The sequence below is a fragment of the Phoca vitulina genome, unplaced genomic scaffold (assembly GCF_004348235.1).
Source record: "Phoca vitulina isolate PV1807 unplaced genomic scaffold, GSC_HSeal_1.0 scaffold20, whole genome shotgun sequence".
NCBI classification, from domain to species: domain Eukaryota; kingdom Metazoa; phylum Chordata; class Mammalia; order Carnivora; family Phocidae; genus Phoca; species Phoca vitulina.
The window spans coordinates 25,318,208-25,329,412 of NW_022589723.1; positions in this window are offsets into that span (position 1 = coordinate 25,318,208).

Genomic DNA, 11,205 nt, shown 5'->3' on the forward strand with positions numbered 1-11,205 from the left:
TGGTTTTTTTTTAGTTTCTATTTCACTTATTTCTGCTTTAATCTTTATTATTTCCTTTCTTCTGCTTGTTTTGGGTTTTCTTTGCCCTTCTTTTTCTACCTTCTTTTGGTGTGAGGCGGGTTTTTTGAGATTTTTCCTGTTTCTTGAGGTAGGTCTGTATTGCTGCAAACTTCCCTCTTTTGCTGCATCCCAAAGATTTTGGACTATTGTGTTTTCAGTTTTATTTGTCTCCATGTATTTTTTTGATCTCCTCTTTACTTTCTTGGTTGACTCATTCACTGCTTAGTAGCATGTTATTTAACTTCCATGTATTTGTGTTCTTCCCAGACTTTTTCTTGTGGTTGTTTTCTGGATCCATAGTGTTGTGGTCAGAAAATATGCATGGTATGACTTCCATCTTTTTTAATTTGTTGAGACTTGATTTTTAGCCTAGCATGTGATCTACTCTCGAGAATGTTCCATATGCACTTGAACAGAATGTGTATTTTGCTGTTTTATGATGGAATGTTCTGGTGATATCTTTTAGATTCATCTGTTTCAATGTATCATTCAAAGCCACTGTTTCCTTGTTGATTTTGTTTGATCTATCCATTGATGTAAGTGGGGTATAAAAGTCCCCTACTATTATTGTACTATTGATTAGTTCCTTTATGTTTATTATAAGCTGCTTTATGTATTTGGGTGCTCCCATGTTGGGTGCACAAATATTTACAAGTGTCATATCTTCTTGTTCAATTGTTCCCTTTATGATTATATAGTGCCCGTCTTTGTCTCCTATTACAGTCTTTGTTTTAAAATTTATTCTGTCCAGGGTGGCTGGGTGATGGACATTGGGGAGGGTATGTGTTGTGGTGAGTGCTGGGTATTGTGTAAGACTGATGAATCACAGAACTGTACCCCTGAAGCAAATAATACATTATATGTTAATTTAAAAAAAAGTCTATTCTGTCCAATATAAATATTGCCACCCCGGCTTTCTTTTCACTTCCATTTGCATGATGAACGCTTTTCCATCCCTTCACTTTCTATCTGCAGGTGTCTTTAGTTCTGAAAGGAGTGTCTTGTATGCAGTGTATGGATGGAATTTGCTTTCTTACCCATTTTGTCACTCTATGTCTTTGGATTGGAGTGTTTAGTCGATTTACATTCAAAGTAATTATTCTAGGTATGTACTTATTGCCATTTTGTTATTTGTCTTCTGGTGGTTTTTATAGTTCTTTGTTTCTTCTCTTGTGCTTTCATAGTTTCCTGGCTTTCTTTAGTGATATACCTGGACTCCTTTCTCTGTATTTTTTTTGTTTTGCATGTCCCTTACTGTTTTTTTTGATTTGTGGTTACCATTAGGATTATATATGACATCTTATGCATATGGCAGTCTGTATAAGGTTGATGGCCCCTTAAGTTTGAAGCCATTCTTTACTCCTCTTCCATCCCACTTCACATCCTTTTATTTTGTGAATCCCTTGACTAATTTTTATAGATATACTTAATTTTACTGCTTTTGTGCGTCCTACTTTTCTTACTTCTACTTATGGTCTTTCCTTTCTACTCAAAGAGTCCCCTTTAATATTTCCTGTAAGACTGGTTTATTGGTGATGAAATTCTTTAACTTTTGTTTGAGAAATTCTTTCTCTCTCCTTCTGAATGATATATCGCCTTGTTGGATGGAGTATTCTTGGTTGCAGGAATATTTCTTTCAGCATTTTGAATATATAATGCCATTCCCTTCTGGCCAGAGGCGCTTTTTGCCCTAGTTATGGATGTCTGATGAGTTGTAAATCAAGGGGAGAGAAAAAGGAAAGGACTCACACTGACTTATGATGCTTATGTCCCTCGAGTTAATTTTTCTATATGGTGTGAGGTGAAAATCCAAATTCATTTTTTGTATATGGCTGTTCCATTAGTTCAGTCCTATTTGTTGAAAAGATTATATTTTCCCATTTAATTATATTGGCACTTTTGTCAAAATCATTAATTGTAAATGTTCAGGTTTTTATTTTCTGGATACTATTTATCTATTGTTCTATCTTTATGTCGGTACCATAACATCTTGATTCTTGTTGCTGAATAAAATGTCTTGAAATCATGTAGCAGGAGTAATTAGAATTTTTTCTGAAACTTCAAGGTTGTTTTGACTATTACAGGTCCTATATAATTGCATTTTTATATAATTTTAAAATATAAGTGCATTTCTATATAATTTAAAAATGAACCTGCCAATGACATCTTAGTCTTTAATTTCTTAATCTATGAGCATGATTGCCAATACATTAGACTTCATCAATATTTAAAACTTCTGTTCTAAGGACACTTAAGAAAATGAAAAGGCAAGCTAAAGACTGAAGAGAAAATATTTCCAAAATATATATTAACAAAGGACATGTATTGTATATCAAGAAATCTTACAACTCAATAAGGAAAAATATTAAAAATTTGCAGAAGTGTGAACACTTTACCAAGAAAATATACAGAAGGTAAATAAACACATGAAAAGATGCTCAACATCTTTAATCATAGGAAAATGCAAATTAACACCATAATGAGATACCACTACACACACACTAGAATGACTAAAATTAAAAAGCTTGATAATATCAAATGTTGGCAAAGATGTGAAACAACTGGAACTCTTAAACTGCTGACATGAATAACTTTGAATAACTGTTCGGCAATTTTTGAAAAGTCAAACATACACCTACCATACAACCCAGCTATCACACTCTTATTTACCCACAAGATGTGAAGGCATATGTACACGTAAAGAATTCTACACAAATATTCAGAGTAACTTCATTTGAAAGAGCCTAAAACTGAGAAAAACCCAAATATCCATTATCAGGTAAACACATAAACAGATTGTAATTCATCCATTAAATGAAGTACTAGTCATCAATTTAAAGGAATGAACTACTGATACATGCAACAATGTGAATGAATCTCAAAGTATGGTAAGTAAAAGCAGCCAGATAAAAATGAGTCTGTATTTATGATTCCACTCTCTATATAAAGATCTAGAAAATACAAATAAATCTACTGGACTTAAAGTAGATCAGTGGTTGCATGGGGATGGAATGGGAATGGATGATAAGGGGCAAAAGGAAACTTGGGAACGCTGGATGTTCTTTATTTTGATTATTGTAGAAGTTCATGGAGATATATACTTGTATATGTCAATATTTACCAAGTGTTTATGGGTAATTTATTGTGTGTCACTATTTATCAATAAAGGATAAAATAACAAAGGCCACATTTGCTCTATCATAAATCACTAGAAAACTGGACAAAATACATAAAGGAACTGTTTCAAACAATGGACAACAGACATAGCAGGGCTGTTATCCTTGAGAGACGAGAAGGAAAGAAGTGAGCTCTAGGATTGCTCCATCTTCTTGCCTGGATGCATTTTCCTAACAGTGGTACAGGGAGGGGAACTTAATCAGAGCCCAGAATGCTGAGTATGAAAAGAGATGTCGGCTGCAGGACAGAGCTCTAGAGAGAAGGGAGTGACGCAGAAAGGGAGCTCCATATAAGTACCCTTTAATCTGTGCTTAGTATGAGGCCAAACACGCATGAAATGAAACTCATGTGGTTGAGCAAAAAAAATATGTATCAGTTTCAAACTGAACAATTCCCAGAGTTATGCAGGGCAAGAACTGAAGCCTTGAGCTCTGAGTGGTAACTAGGGCATTCACTGTCAACCACAACGAGGCTATCCCACAGGACTATGACTGAACTATCTCTTGAATGAAATCTATTCTAGCTTCACCATAACAATCTATAAACAAAGCTCAAATCTGTCAAAGTGATCAACAAATAACTTAAATGCCTTATACTCCTTGAAGGAAAACAGCAAAATCCAAACATTCAACGATACAGTAATCATAATGCCCAGCATCCAATAAAAAGTTATTAGACATGCCAGGACCCAAGAAGAATTTTCTCCCTAAGCAGGAGAAAATTCAAAAAGAATGGTAAGAGATGTTAAATTAGCAGACGAGGAACTGTATCCACATATTCAAAGGCAAATAAGGACATAATGAAGAGAGAAACTCATTTTTAAAAACCCACATAGAACTTTTAGAGATAAAAAACAATGTATGAAATAAAATTTTCACACAATAAGATTAACAGTGGGTTAGACATTGCAGTAGAAAAGACTAGTAAACATGAAAGCACAAAGATAAAATGAATGGAAAAAATAAAAGTTCAATGACTTCTAAGGGAACATCGAGTTCAAAACTACATGTAAATGAAGTGTCAGAATAAGAGAGTGTAGAAACGCCATAGGAAAAAAAATGGCCAGAATTTTCCAATTTGATTAAAACAACAAATCACAAGTAGAAAATACACACACACCAAAACACACCATAATCAAATTGCTGTAACCAGTGATTAAGTAGAAAATCTTAAAGCAACCATGAAGAGCGAGGGACGGGCTAGGGGAGGAATTTCCCATCGCTGTACCCTCAGGCCACCCCACCTAGCATAACCTACCAAGGTTACCCAATTGCTCGAATGATGCAAGACTCCTAGACAGCGTGCTTGGGCTATAGTAAGGTTCACTGCATAACAAATGCCGAGGGACTGATACTTCAGATAAGGGGCTTACTGCGTTGTCCCAAGGAGAGGCTCCTAGAGCTCTAAGTCCCAACCCAAATCCCTTGGAGGGGGACTGGGAAGCCTTGGAATGAAAGATAGCCACTTAGGAGCAGGCCATGTCCCTCTCCTCCATTTTCCTCCATTTTCCAAATAGAGAAACCGAAAACCATGACTTTCCCCATACGGGAAATGGCAGATCTGTAGCAAAGAAGTTTCCATCCGTCAACCTCTGGGCTGTGGGGCCAGCACTCTTATGCTGCATTGCAATGAAAAATCTAATTTTCAGTTATAGAAGAAAATACCCATGGTACCCATGTGGCACGACCAAGGCATCAGCGCAAATCTACGTGAAGCCTGACGTACTTAGACCTTATACAACTGTCACTATGAGGGAGGTCCCTAAATACAACAACACTGATTTGAGGCTCTCCAGAGGAAAATGATGAATGAGCAGGCTAAAGAACCTCTCCCCGCTCCCCCGCCATATCCAATGATGGAGGGAAGGAAGGAGGGAGAAGGGGTTTCTGGGGCAGGAGGAGGAAGGAGAAAAGGAAAGAACGGTAAAAGGAAAGACAGAAAGAAAAAAGCCTGGATACAGGAAAAGCTAATAAAATAAATGGACATGGACACACACACACACACTATTAAATTGAAACAAAGTTTCAGGGGCACCTGCCTGGCTCAGTTGGTTAAGTGTCTGCCTTTGGCTCAGGTCATGATCCCAGGGTCCTGGGATCAAGTCCCGCATCAGGCTCCCTGCTCAGCGGGGAGCCTGCTTCTCCTTCTCCCTCTGCCATCCCCACCGCCCCAGCCCCGCTTGTGCTCTCTGGCTCTCAGTCAAATAAACAAATAAAATCTTAAAAAAGAAAAAATGAAACAAAGTTTCATAATTTGAGCCAGTTGGAAATCCAAAATTTACTGAAAGAATTTACATAACAAAAAGATAAAAAGGGCACTGATTAGGTCTTATGTCTCTATAATGTAAAGGTTCTGAATTAACTTAATATGTACTAAAATATGCCAATTGGGGGCATCTGGGTGGCTTAGTCCGTTAAGCGTCCCACTCTTGATTTCGGCTCAGGTCATGATCTCAGGGTCATGGGATCGAGCCCCCACATCGGCTCTGTGCTCAGTGCAGAGTCTGCTTGTCCCTCTCCCTCTGCTTCCCCCCCTACCCACGTCTCTCTTTCAAATAAATAAAATCTTATAAAAAATAATAAAATACACCAATTGGTAAAACTTCATGGACTCAATATTGGGACTCAAATTTCAGTTATACCTGAGGATAAATTTGAATATGGTAGCCTGATAATTTGAGGAGAGTAACTAAATATGGAGAAAACATAGGTGTGCCTCACTTTAACTACAGCCTTGCCTTCCCCATAGCGAGTACCCACTGCCCTAAAACATTCCACAGTGAGCATGAGTAATAAATTAAACCTAAATTAAGTCTTTGACACTGAACAAACTGGTTTGACAAAATAGAACCCCACAGATCTCTGGTTAAAGTAGTTAATACGGGGACGCCTTGGGGGCTCAGTCGGTTAGGCGTCTGCCTTCAGCTCGAGTCATAATCCCAGGGTCCTGGGCTCCCTGCTCAGCAGAGAGTCTGCTTCTCCCTCTTCCTCTGCCCCTTCCCCTGCTTGTGCTCACTTGCACTCTCTCTCAAATAAGTAAATAAAATTAAAAAAAAAAAATAAAGTAGTTAATATGGTCCAATGAGGGTTAAAATAGGTCCTTCAAGTATGGGAACTTATATATGACCCAATTGATGAATGGGTGATTCATCAATTACCTACTGCTTCTCCACTTGACAGCCCACTTCTGCCTGTTCTTAAATCTAGGAGAATAGATGATGCCTCATGCTGGATCGCTGCAATCTTTTTTTTTTTTTTCTTTTTTTTAAGATTTTTATTTATTTATTTCAGAGAGAGAGCACAAGCTGGGGACACAGGCAGAAGGAGAGGGGGAAGCAGACTCTGAGCAGGGAACCCCATGTGGGGCTCGATCCCAGGACCCTGGGATCATGACTTGAGCTGAAGGCAGACAAGTAACCAACTGAGCCACCCAGGTGCCCCTGGATCACTGCAATCTTAAATGCTGTGGTCCCATCCATGAAGGCCCCCACACTCAATACCCAGTATTACTGAAATTACTAACGTCATCCAATCAGAAACCGGCTAATATGTTCAATTTAGTGCCTATTCACACAGCCCCTCCGCCAGCTTGCCTTCACCTTCGAAGGAACACAATACACCATGACCAGACCACCCATGGGGCACCTCGGCAGCTTTGCCATCACGCACAATGTTTGCAGAAAAGCTCCTAACTGCATTTACCTTCCTCCGGGGGCACAGGTATTACCTTAGTTTGATGACATCCATCTCCGAGGAGATTCATTTGACACACTCATTAAGGACATACAAGTCAACATTTTTTAGTCCTTTTTGGGTTCTGGAGGCAACACAATCCTCATTTCAAGTGTTACTTAATCTCACTGACGCTACTACTTACAAATCAGTCCATCTTAAATGGGGCTCCCTCCAACAAAAGGCCCTAGAATCTGTCCAAATGAAAATCAACAGGCACTTCCTTGGAGGGGCTATGACAACCTCCCCTCCTAACCCCGGTCTCTGGACCACCTCTGATGCCGGGAAGCACCCTCCTCAGTCTCATGCTGTAATACCACCAGAGCAGCAATTGCTGGCCACATCCTGAGACGCCCTGGAAAGAGCGGCTCCCACAGACCCCGAGCCTATGACTCTCTGTACCCAGCTGCCCATCACGCCCTGGCTCATGGCAGTGACACTCCACAGGCTCAGCACTGCTACTGAGGCCTCCTTGTAGGACAGAGCCAAACGGGGGCCCTGCGGCTTATTCCGATTGCAAGAGAAATGGCCTCCTGTGTTCTCAGCCCCTTGCCAGATGCCACCTCTCCTCCGGACCCTGGACTACCTGGGGGGCTGCCTGCGATTAACTGAGTGAACAGCAGTGCAAGCTCACAGCGTACGGAGAGCACGGCCACCACCATACGGGAGGGAGCCCAGGGAGATGTTGCTGCTTTCGGCCCTTAACCAGGATGTCCCTGATAAAGGACAGGACACAAGAGTAAGCACATGTGGCCGAATTTCAGGCAGTCATCTTAGCACCATCTGCACATTTTTACAAACTTTGGGGCCACTGCCTAAAAGTTGGTCCCCTCCCCTCAAGGTAAAAAACTCCAAATCTCTTGCCTCACAGATAACCAAGATATAAATCAAAGTCACACATGCCTCTCTGTATGCTAAGGCCAAAATACAACGCCTCACCAGACACTCCTCATCCCCTTCAGAGTTCTAGAAATTACTGATAGCTACCAAGACACACATTTCACTTCTCAGACTACACAACAGTGGGCTCTTAGAAAAGGCATTCAACTGAACTTTGACCTTCCCAAAAGGTCCCAGCCAGCCAGTTAAATGAGACCTATAATGGTCTCTTCAAATAACTTCTCTTTAAACTCTAGTCTGCAAATGGACCCATAAATGGGTCTCTATCTTGCCCCAGGCCTATTCTCTCTTAATTTAAGACTCCTTGGGTAACTCATAACTTACACCAACTAAACAAACAACTTTCCAATGCCCTTTCCTATCTTTAAAGAGGGCATGTCTAGCCTCTATGTATGTATGAAAACTCATGTATGTGGTCCTTGGATAATGCCTCCGCTGTCTTTAAGGATTTTCAATCCTGCCTCCATCCCGTAAGGGCAAGAAGCTAGACTGAGGGTGCACTGTCTTCTGGGACCTGTTAACCACACATTTTCTGTCAGGCCAGACATTTGTTCATCTCATCTCATCTCATATGGGATTTGAACCTGCATTTCCACCACCCAGAAAACCTTCAGTATTCAGATTATAAATAGGTGCATAATTCTTCTGGGATCTCCCCCCAAACCCCTCAAGGACATAAAAATGAGTTGTCCAGGGCCATTGCCACAGGACAGTGTGGACTATCAAGAAGGAAGACAGAAAATCCCACTTTGCAAATGAAAAGCACATTCAGAGATAATAATAAAATCAACACCATGTCCCACGCCGATGAAGCGAGACAGCCCCTCCTTGGTGACAGTCCTGCGTGCTCGAGCAAAACCGGCGCGGGGCTACAAAAGCCTGCCAGGGGCAGCCGCGCACCATCCCACAGGCCGTCGGTCTGGTTGCTTTCGGGCTGAGCGCTCTCACTGGTTCGTGACCCGGAGGCCCAAACCCTCCGAGTCGGTCACTGTTTCAAACAGGGCAAACGTTGGGGCCCACGCGACATGGGGCGTGGCTAACGCAAGTTCTGCAGCCCGAAGGCCCTGCCAGCTTGCCTGCCAGCAATCAAACCAACACCCCGGACACGGGGCCCGTGGGGACTGGCCGAGTCGGAGGGTCTGCACACGGTCTACGCTGCAGCTGCAACCCCCTGCGCCGCACAGATCGGACGGGCCGGACGTGCCCCGGAGTCAGGCCGTGGGGCCTGAAACCCATTTGCTGCAGAACCCCCCTCATCACCCATCCGGGCAAACCCCTGGGCTGCTGGGGAGACCGGAGGTCTGGCCGCGCTCCCTGAGGCGCTGGGTTCCCGTCCTCCGGCCCAGTCACGCCAGGCTCACGGGCGCCGCCAGCCACCGCGCTGGCTGCCCGGACGCCCAGAGCCCCGCACTTACCGGGTACTCGCGAGTCAAGCTCGCGGGCGCAACACTGCCTTCAAATCCCACAAGCAGCTCAGCCTTATTATATTATAGGTTGTAGGAGGGACGTTTATACCCTCTGATGAAAGAAAGGAAGAAAGAAAAAACAGAAAAAAAAACACCCCAAATTCATTATAGTGTATTGTAATTAGCTTTGTGAATGTAAAATTAAGGCACTTCTATTAAAACTGTTAGGGACTTTAAAGATTTATTTATTTTAGAGAGAGTGAGCACAGGGTGGGGAGAGGCAGAGGGAGAATCTCCAGCAGACTCCTCACTGAACGCAGAGCGGAAGCAAGCCTGACGCAGGCCTGGCGCAAACCTGACGTGGGGCTCGATCCCACGACCCTGAGATCATGACCTGAGCTAAAATGAAGAGTCGAGGCTCAACCCACTGAGCCACCCAGGCGCCCCAAGAGTTGGTGACTTTAGGGCGCCTGGGTGGCTCAGTTGGTTAAGCAACTGCCTTCGGCTCAGGTCATGATCCTGGAGTCCCGGGATCGGAGCCCGATGTGCGGGATCGAGTCCCACATCGGGCTCCCTGCTCGGCGGGGAGTCTGCTTCTCCCTCTGATCCTCCCCCTCTCATGCTTTCTGTCTCCCATTCTCTCTCAGATAAATAAATAAAATCTTTAAAAAAAAAAAAAAAAGAGTTAGTGACTTTAAAAGGATTAAATGGTCATCAGATTCTCAGGATTTTAGTTTGCTTTTTTCCTCTCAGTTCAATTTTGTAATTTCTATTCTCAGGAAATAAAACACTCAAAAAACAAAAACAAAAAAACCCATGACCCATATCAATCTGAGTGGGTATCCACTTGGAAAGGATACACCAGTCCCATGTCCCAGATCACACTGCTCTGGCCCAGGAGTTCACCATGCAGAAGACACTGCCTTGGACTGATACCATCACCCCAGTCCAAGATCCCCCCACCGGCGAGGGCTGCACTCCAGGCCCTCAGACCAGTGCAAGCAATGCCCATGGGCTACCTCCGCTAAGGTACTGACAGATGAGATACAGGTCACTTACTGCTTTTCCTCTTCAATAGGAGGGATTCCATTATGCTTCTTGATCTCGCTGTTTACTTAGCCCACAATCCTAGTGTACTCTCTGCTCTCTGCCCTCATACTCCCATGCCTAAGGGGAAATTATGGAGAGCTTACTACCATCTGTACCATTCTAAAAATTAATGGAAATTAATGCTTTCCCCAGTGTGCAACCGCCTCCTATTAGTCTACCCCTCAACTCCCGGGGGACAGGACCTCACGCTCCCCACTGCATCCTTCCCCCACCCCCAACTCCGGCTTGCCACCTGACCTCTCACCCTGCATCTCCATCAATGGTCACCACAAATACCCCTTCCCCTTGGTTACAACAAATACCACTAACATTTAAATACATTTTACTGAACTATCAGTTCATTCCCTTCAACAACATAACTGCAGAACCTCCCACCTTGACCCAAGGAATACACCAAGATAGTATTGTCGTGAAAAATATAACTTAGGCTTTTAACACACTTTACAAGTCCACCAAAATACTGTTAGAGACCCCAGAAATTTCAGATTGGTTTTCATGGCTAATGCCATATAAATGGGGAACTTGGTTATGGGCTAATCTGCAAGGGTTCCTTGTACTTCTACTTTTCTTCCTTTGCACCTTATAATAAAATGTTTTCTATGTTATTCAAGACAACTTATCTCCACTCTCTCAAATTCTCTTCTACTATTTAGGCCAGTCAAATACCCCAAATAACGGAGCTCAAAACTGATGTCAAGATATCGAGAGGTCAATTTTAATATATATTTTAAAATTTTATCTTTAGGGGCGCCTGGGTGGCTCAGTCGTTAAGCATCTGCCTTCGGCTCAGGTCATGATCCCAGGGTCCTGGGATCGAGCCC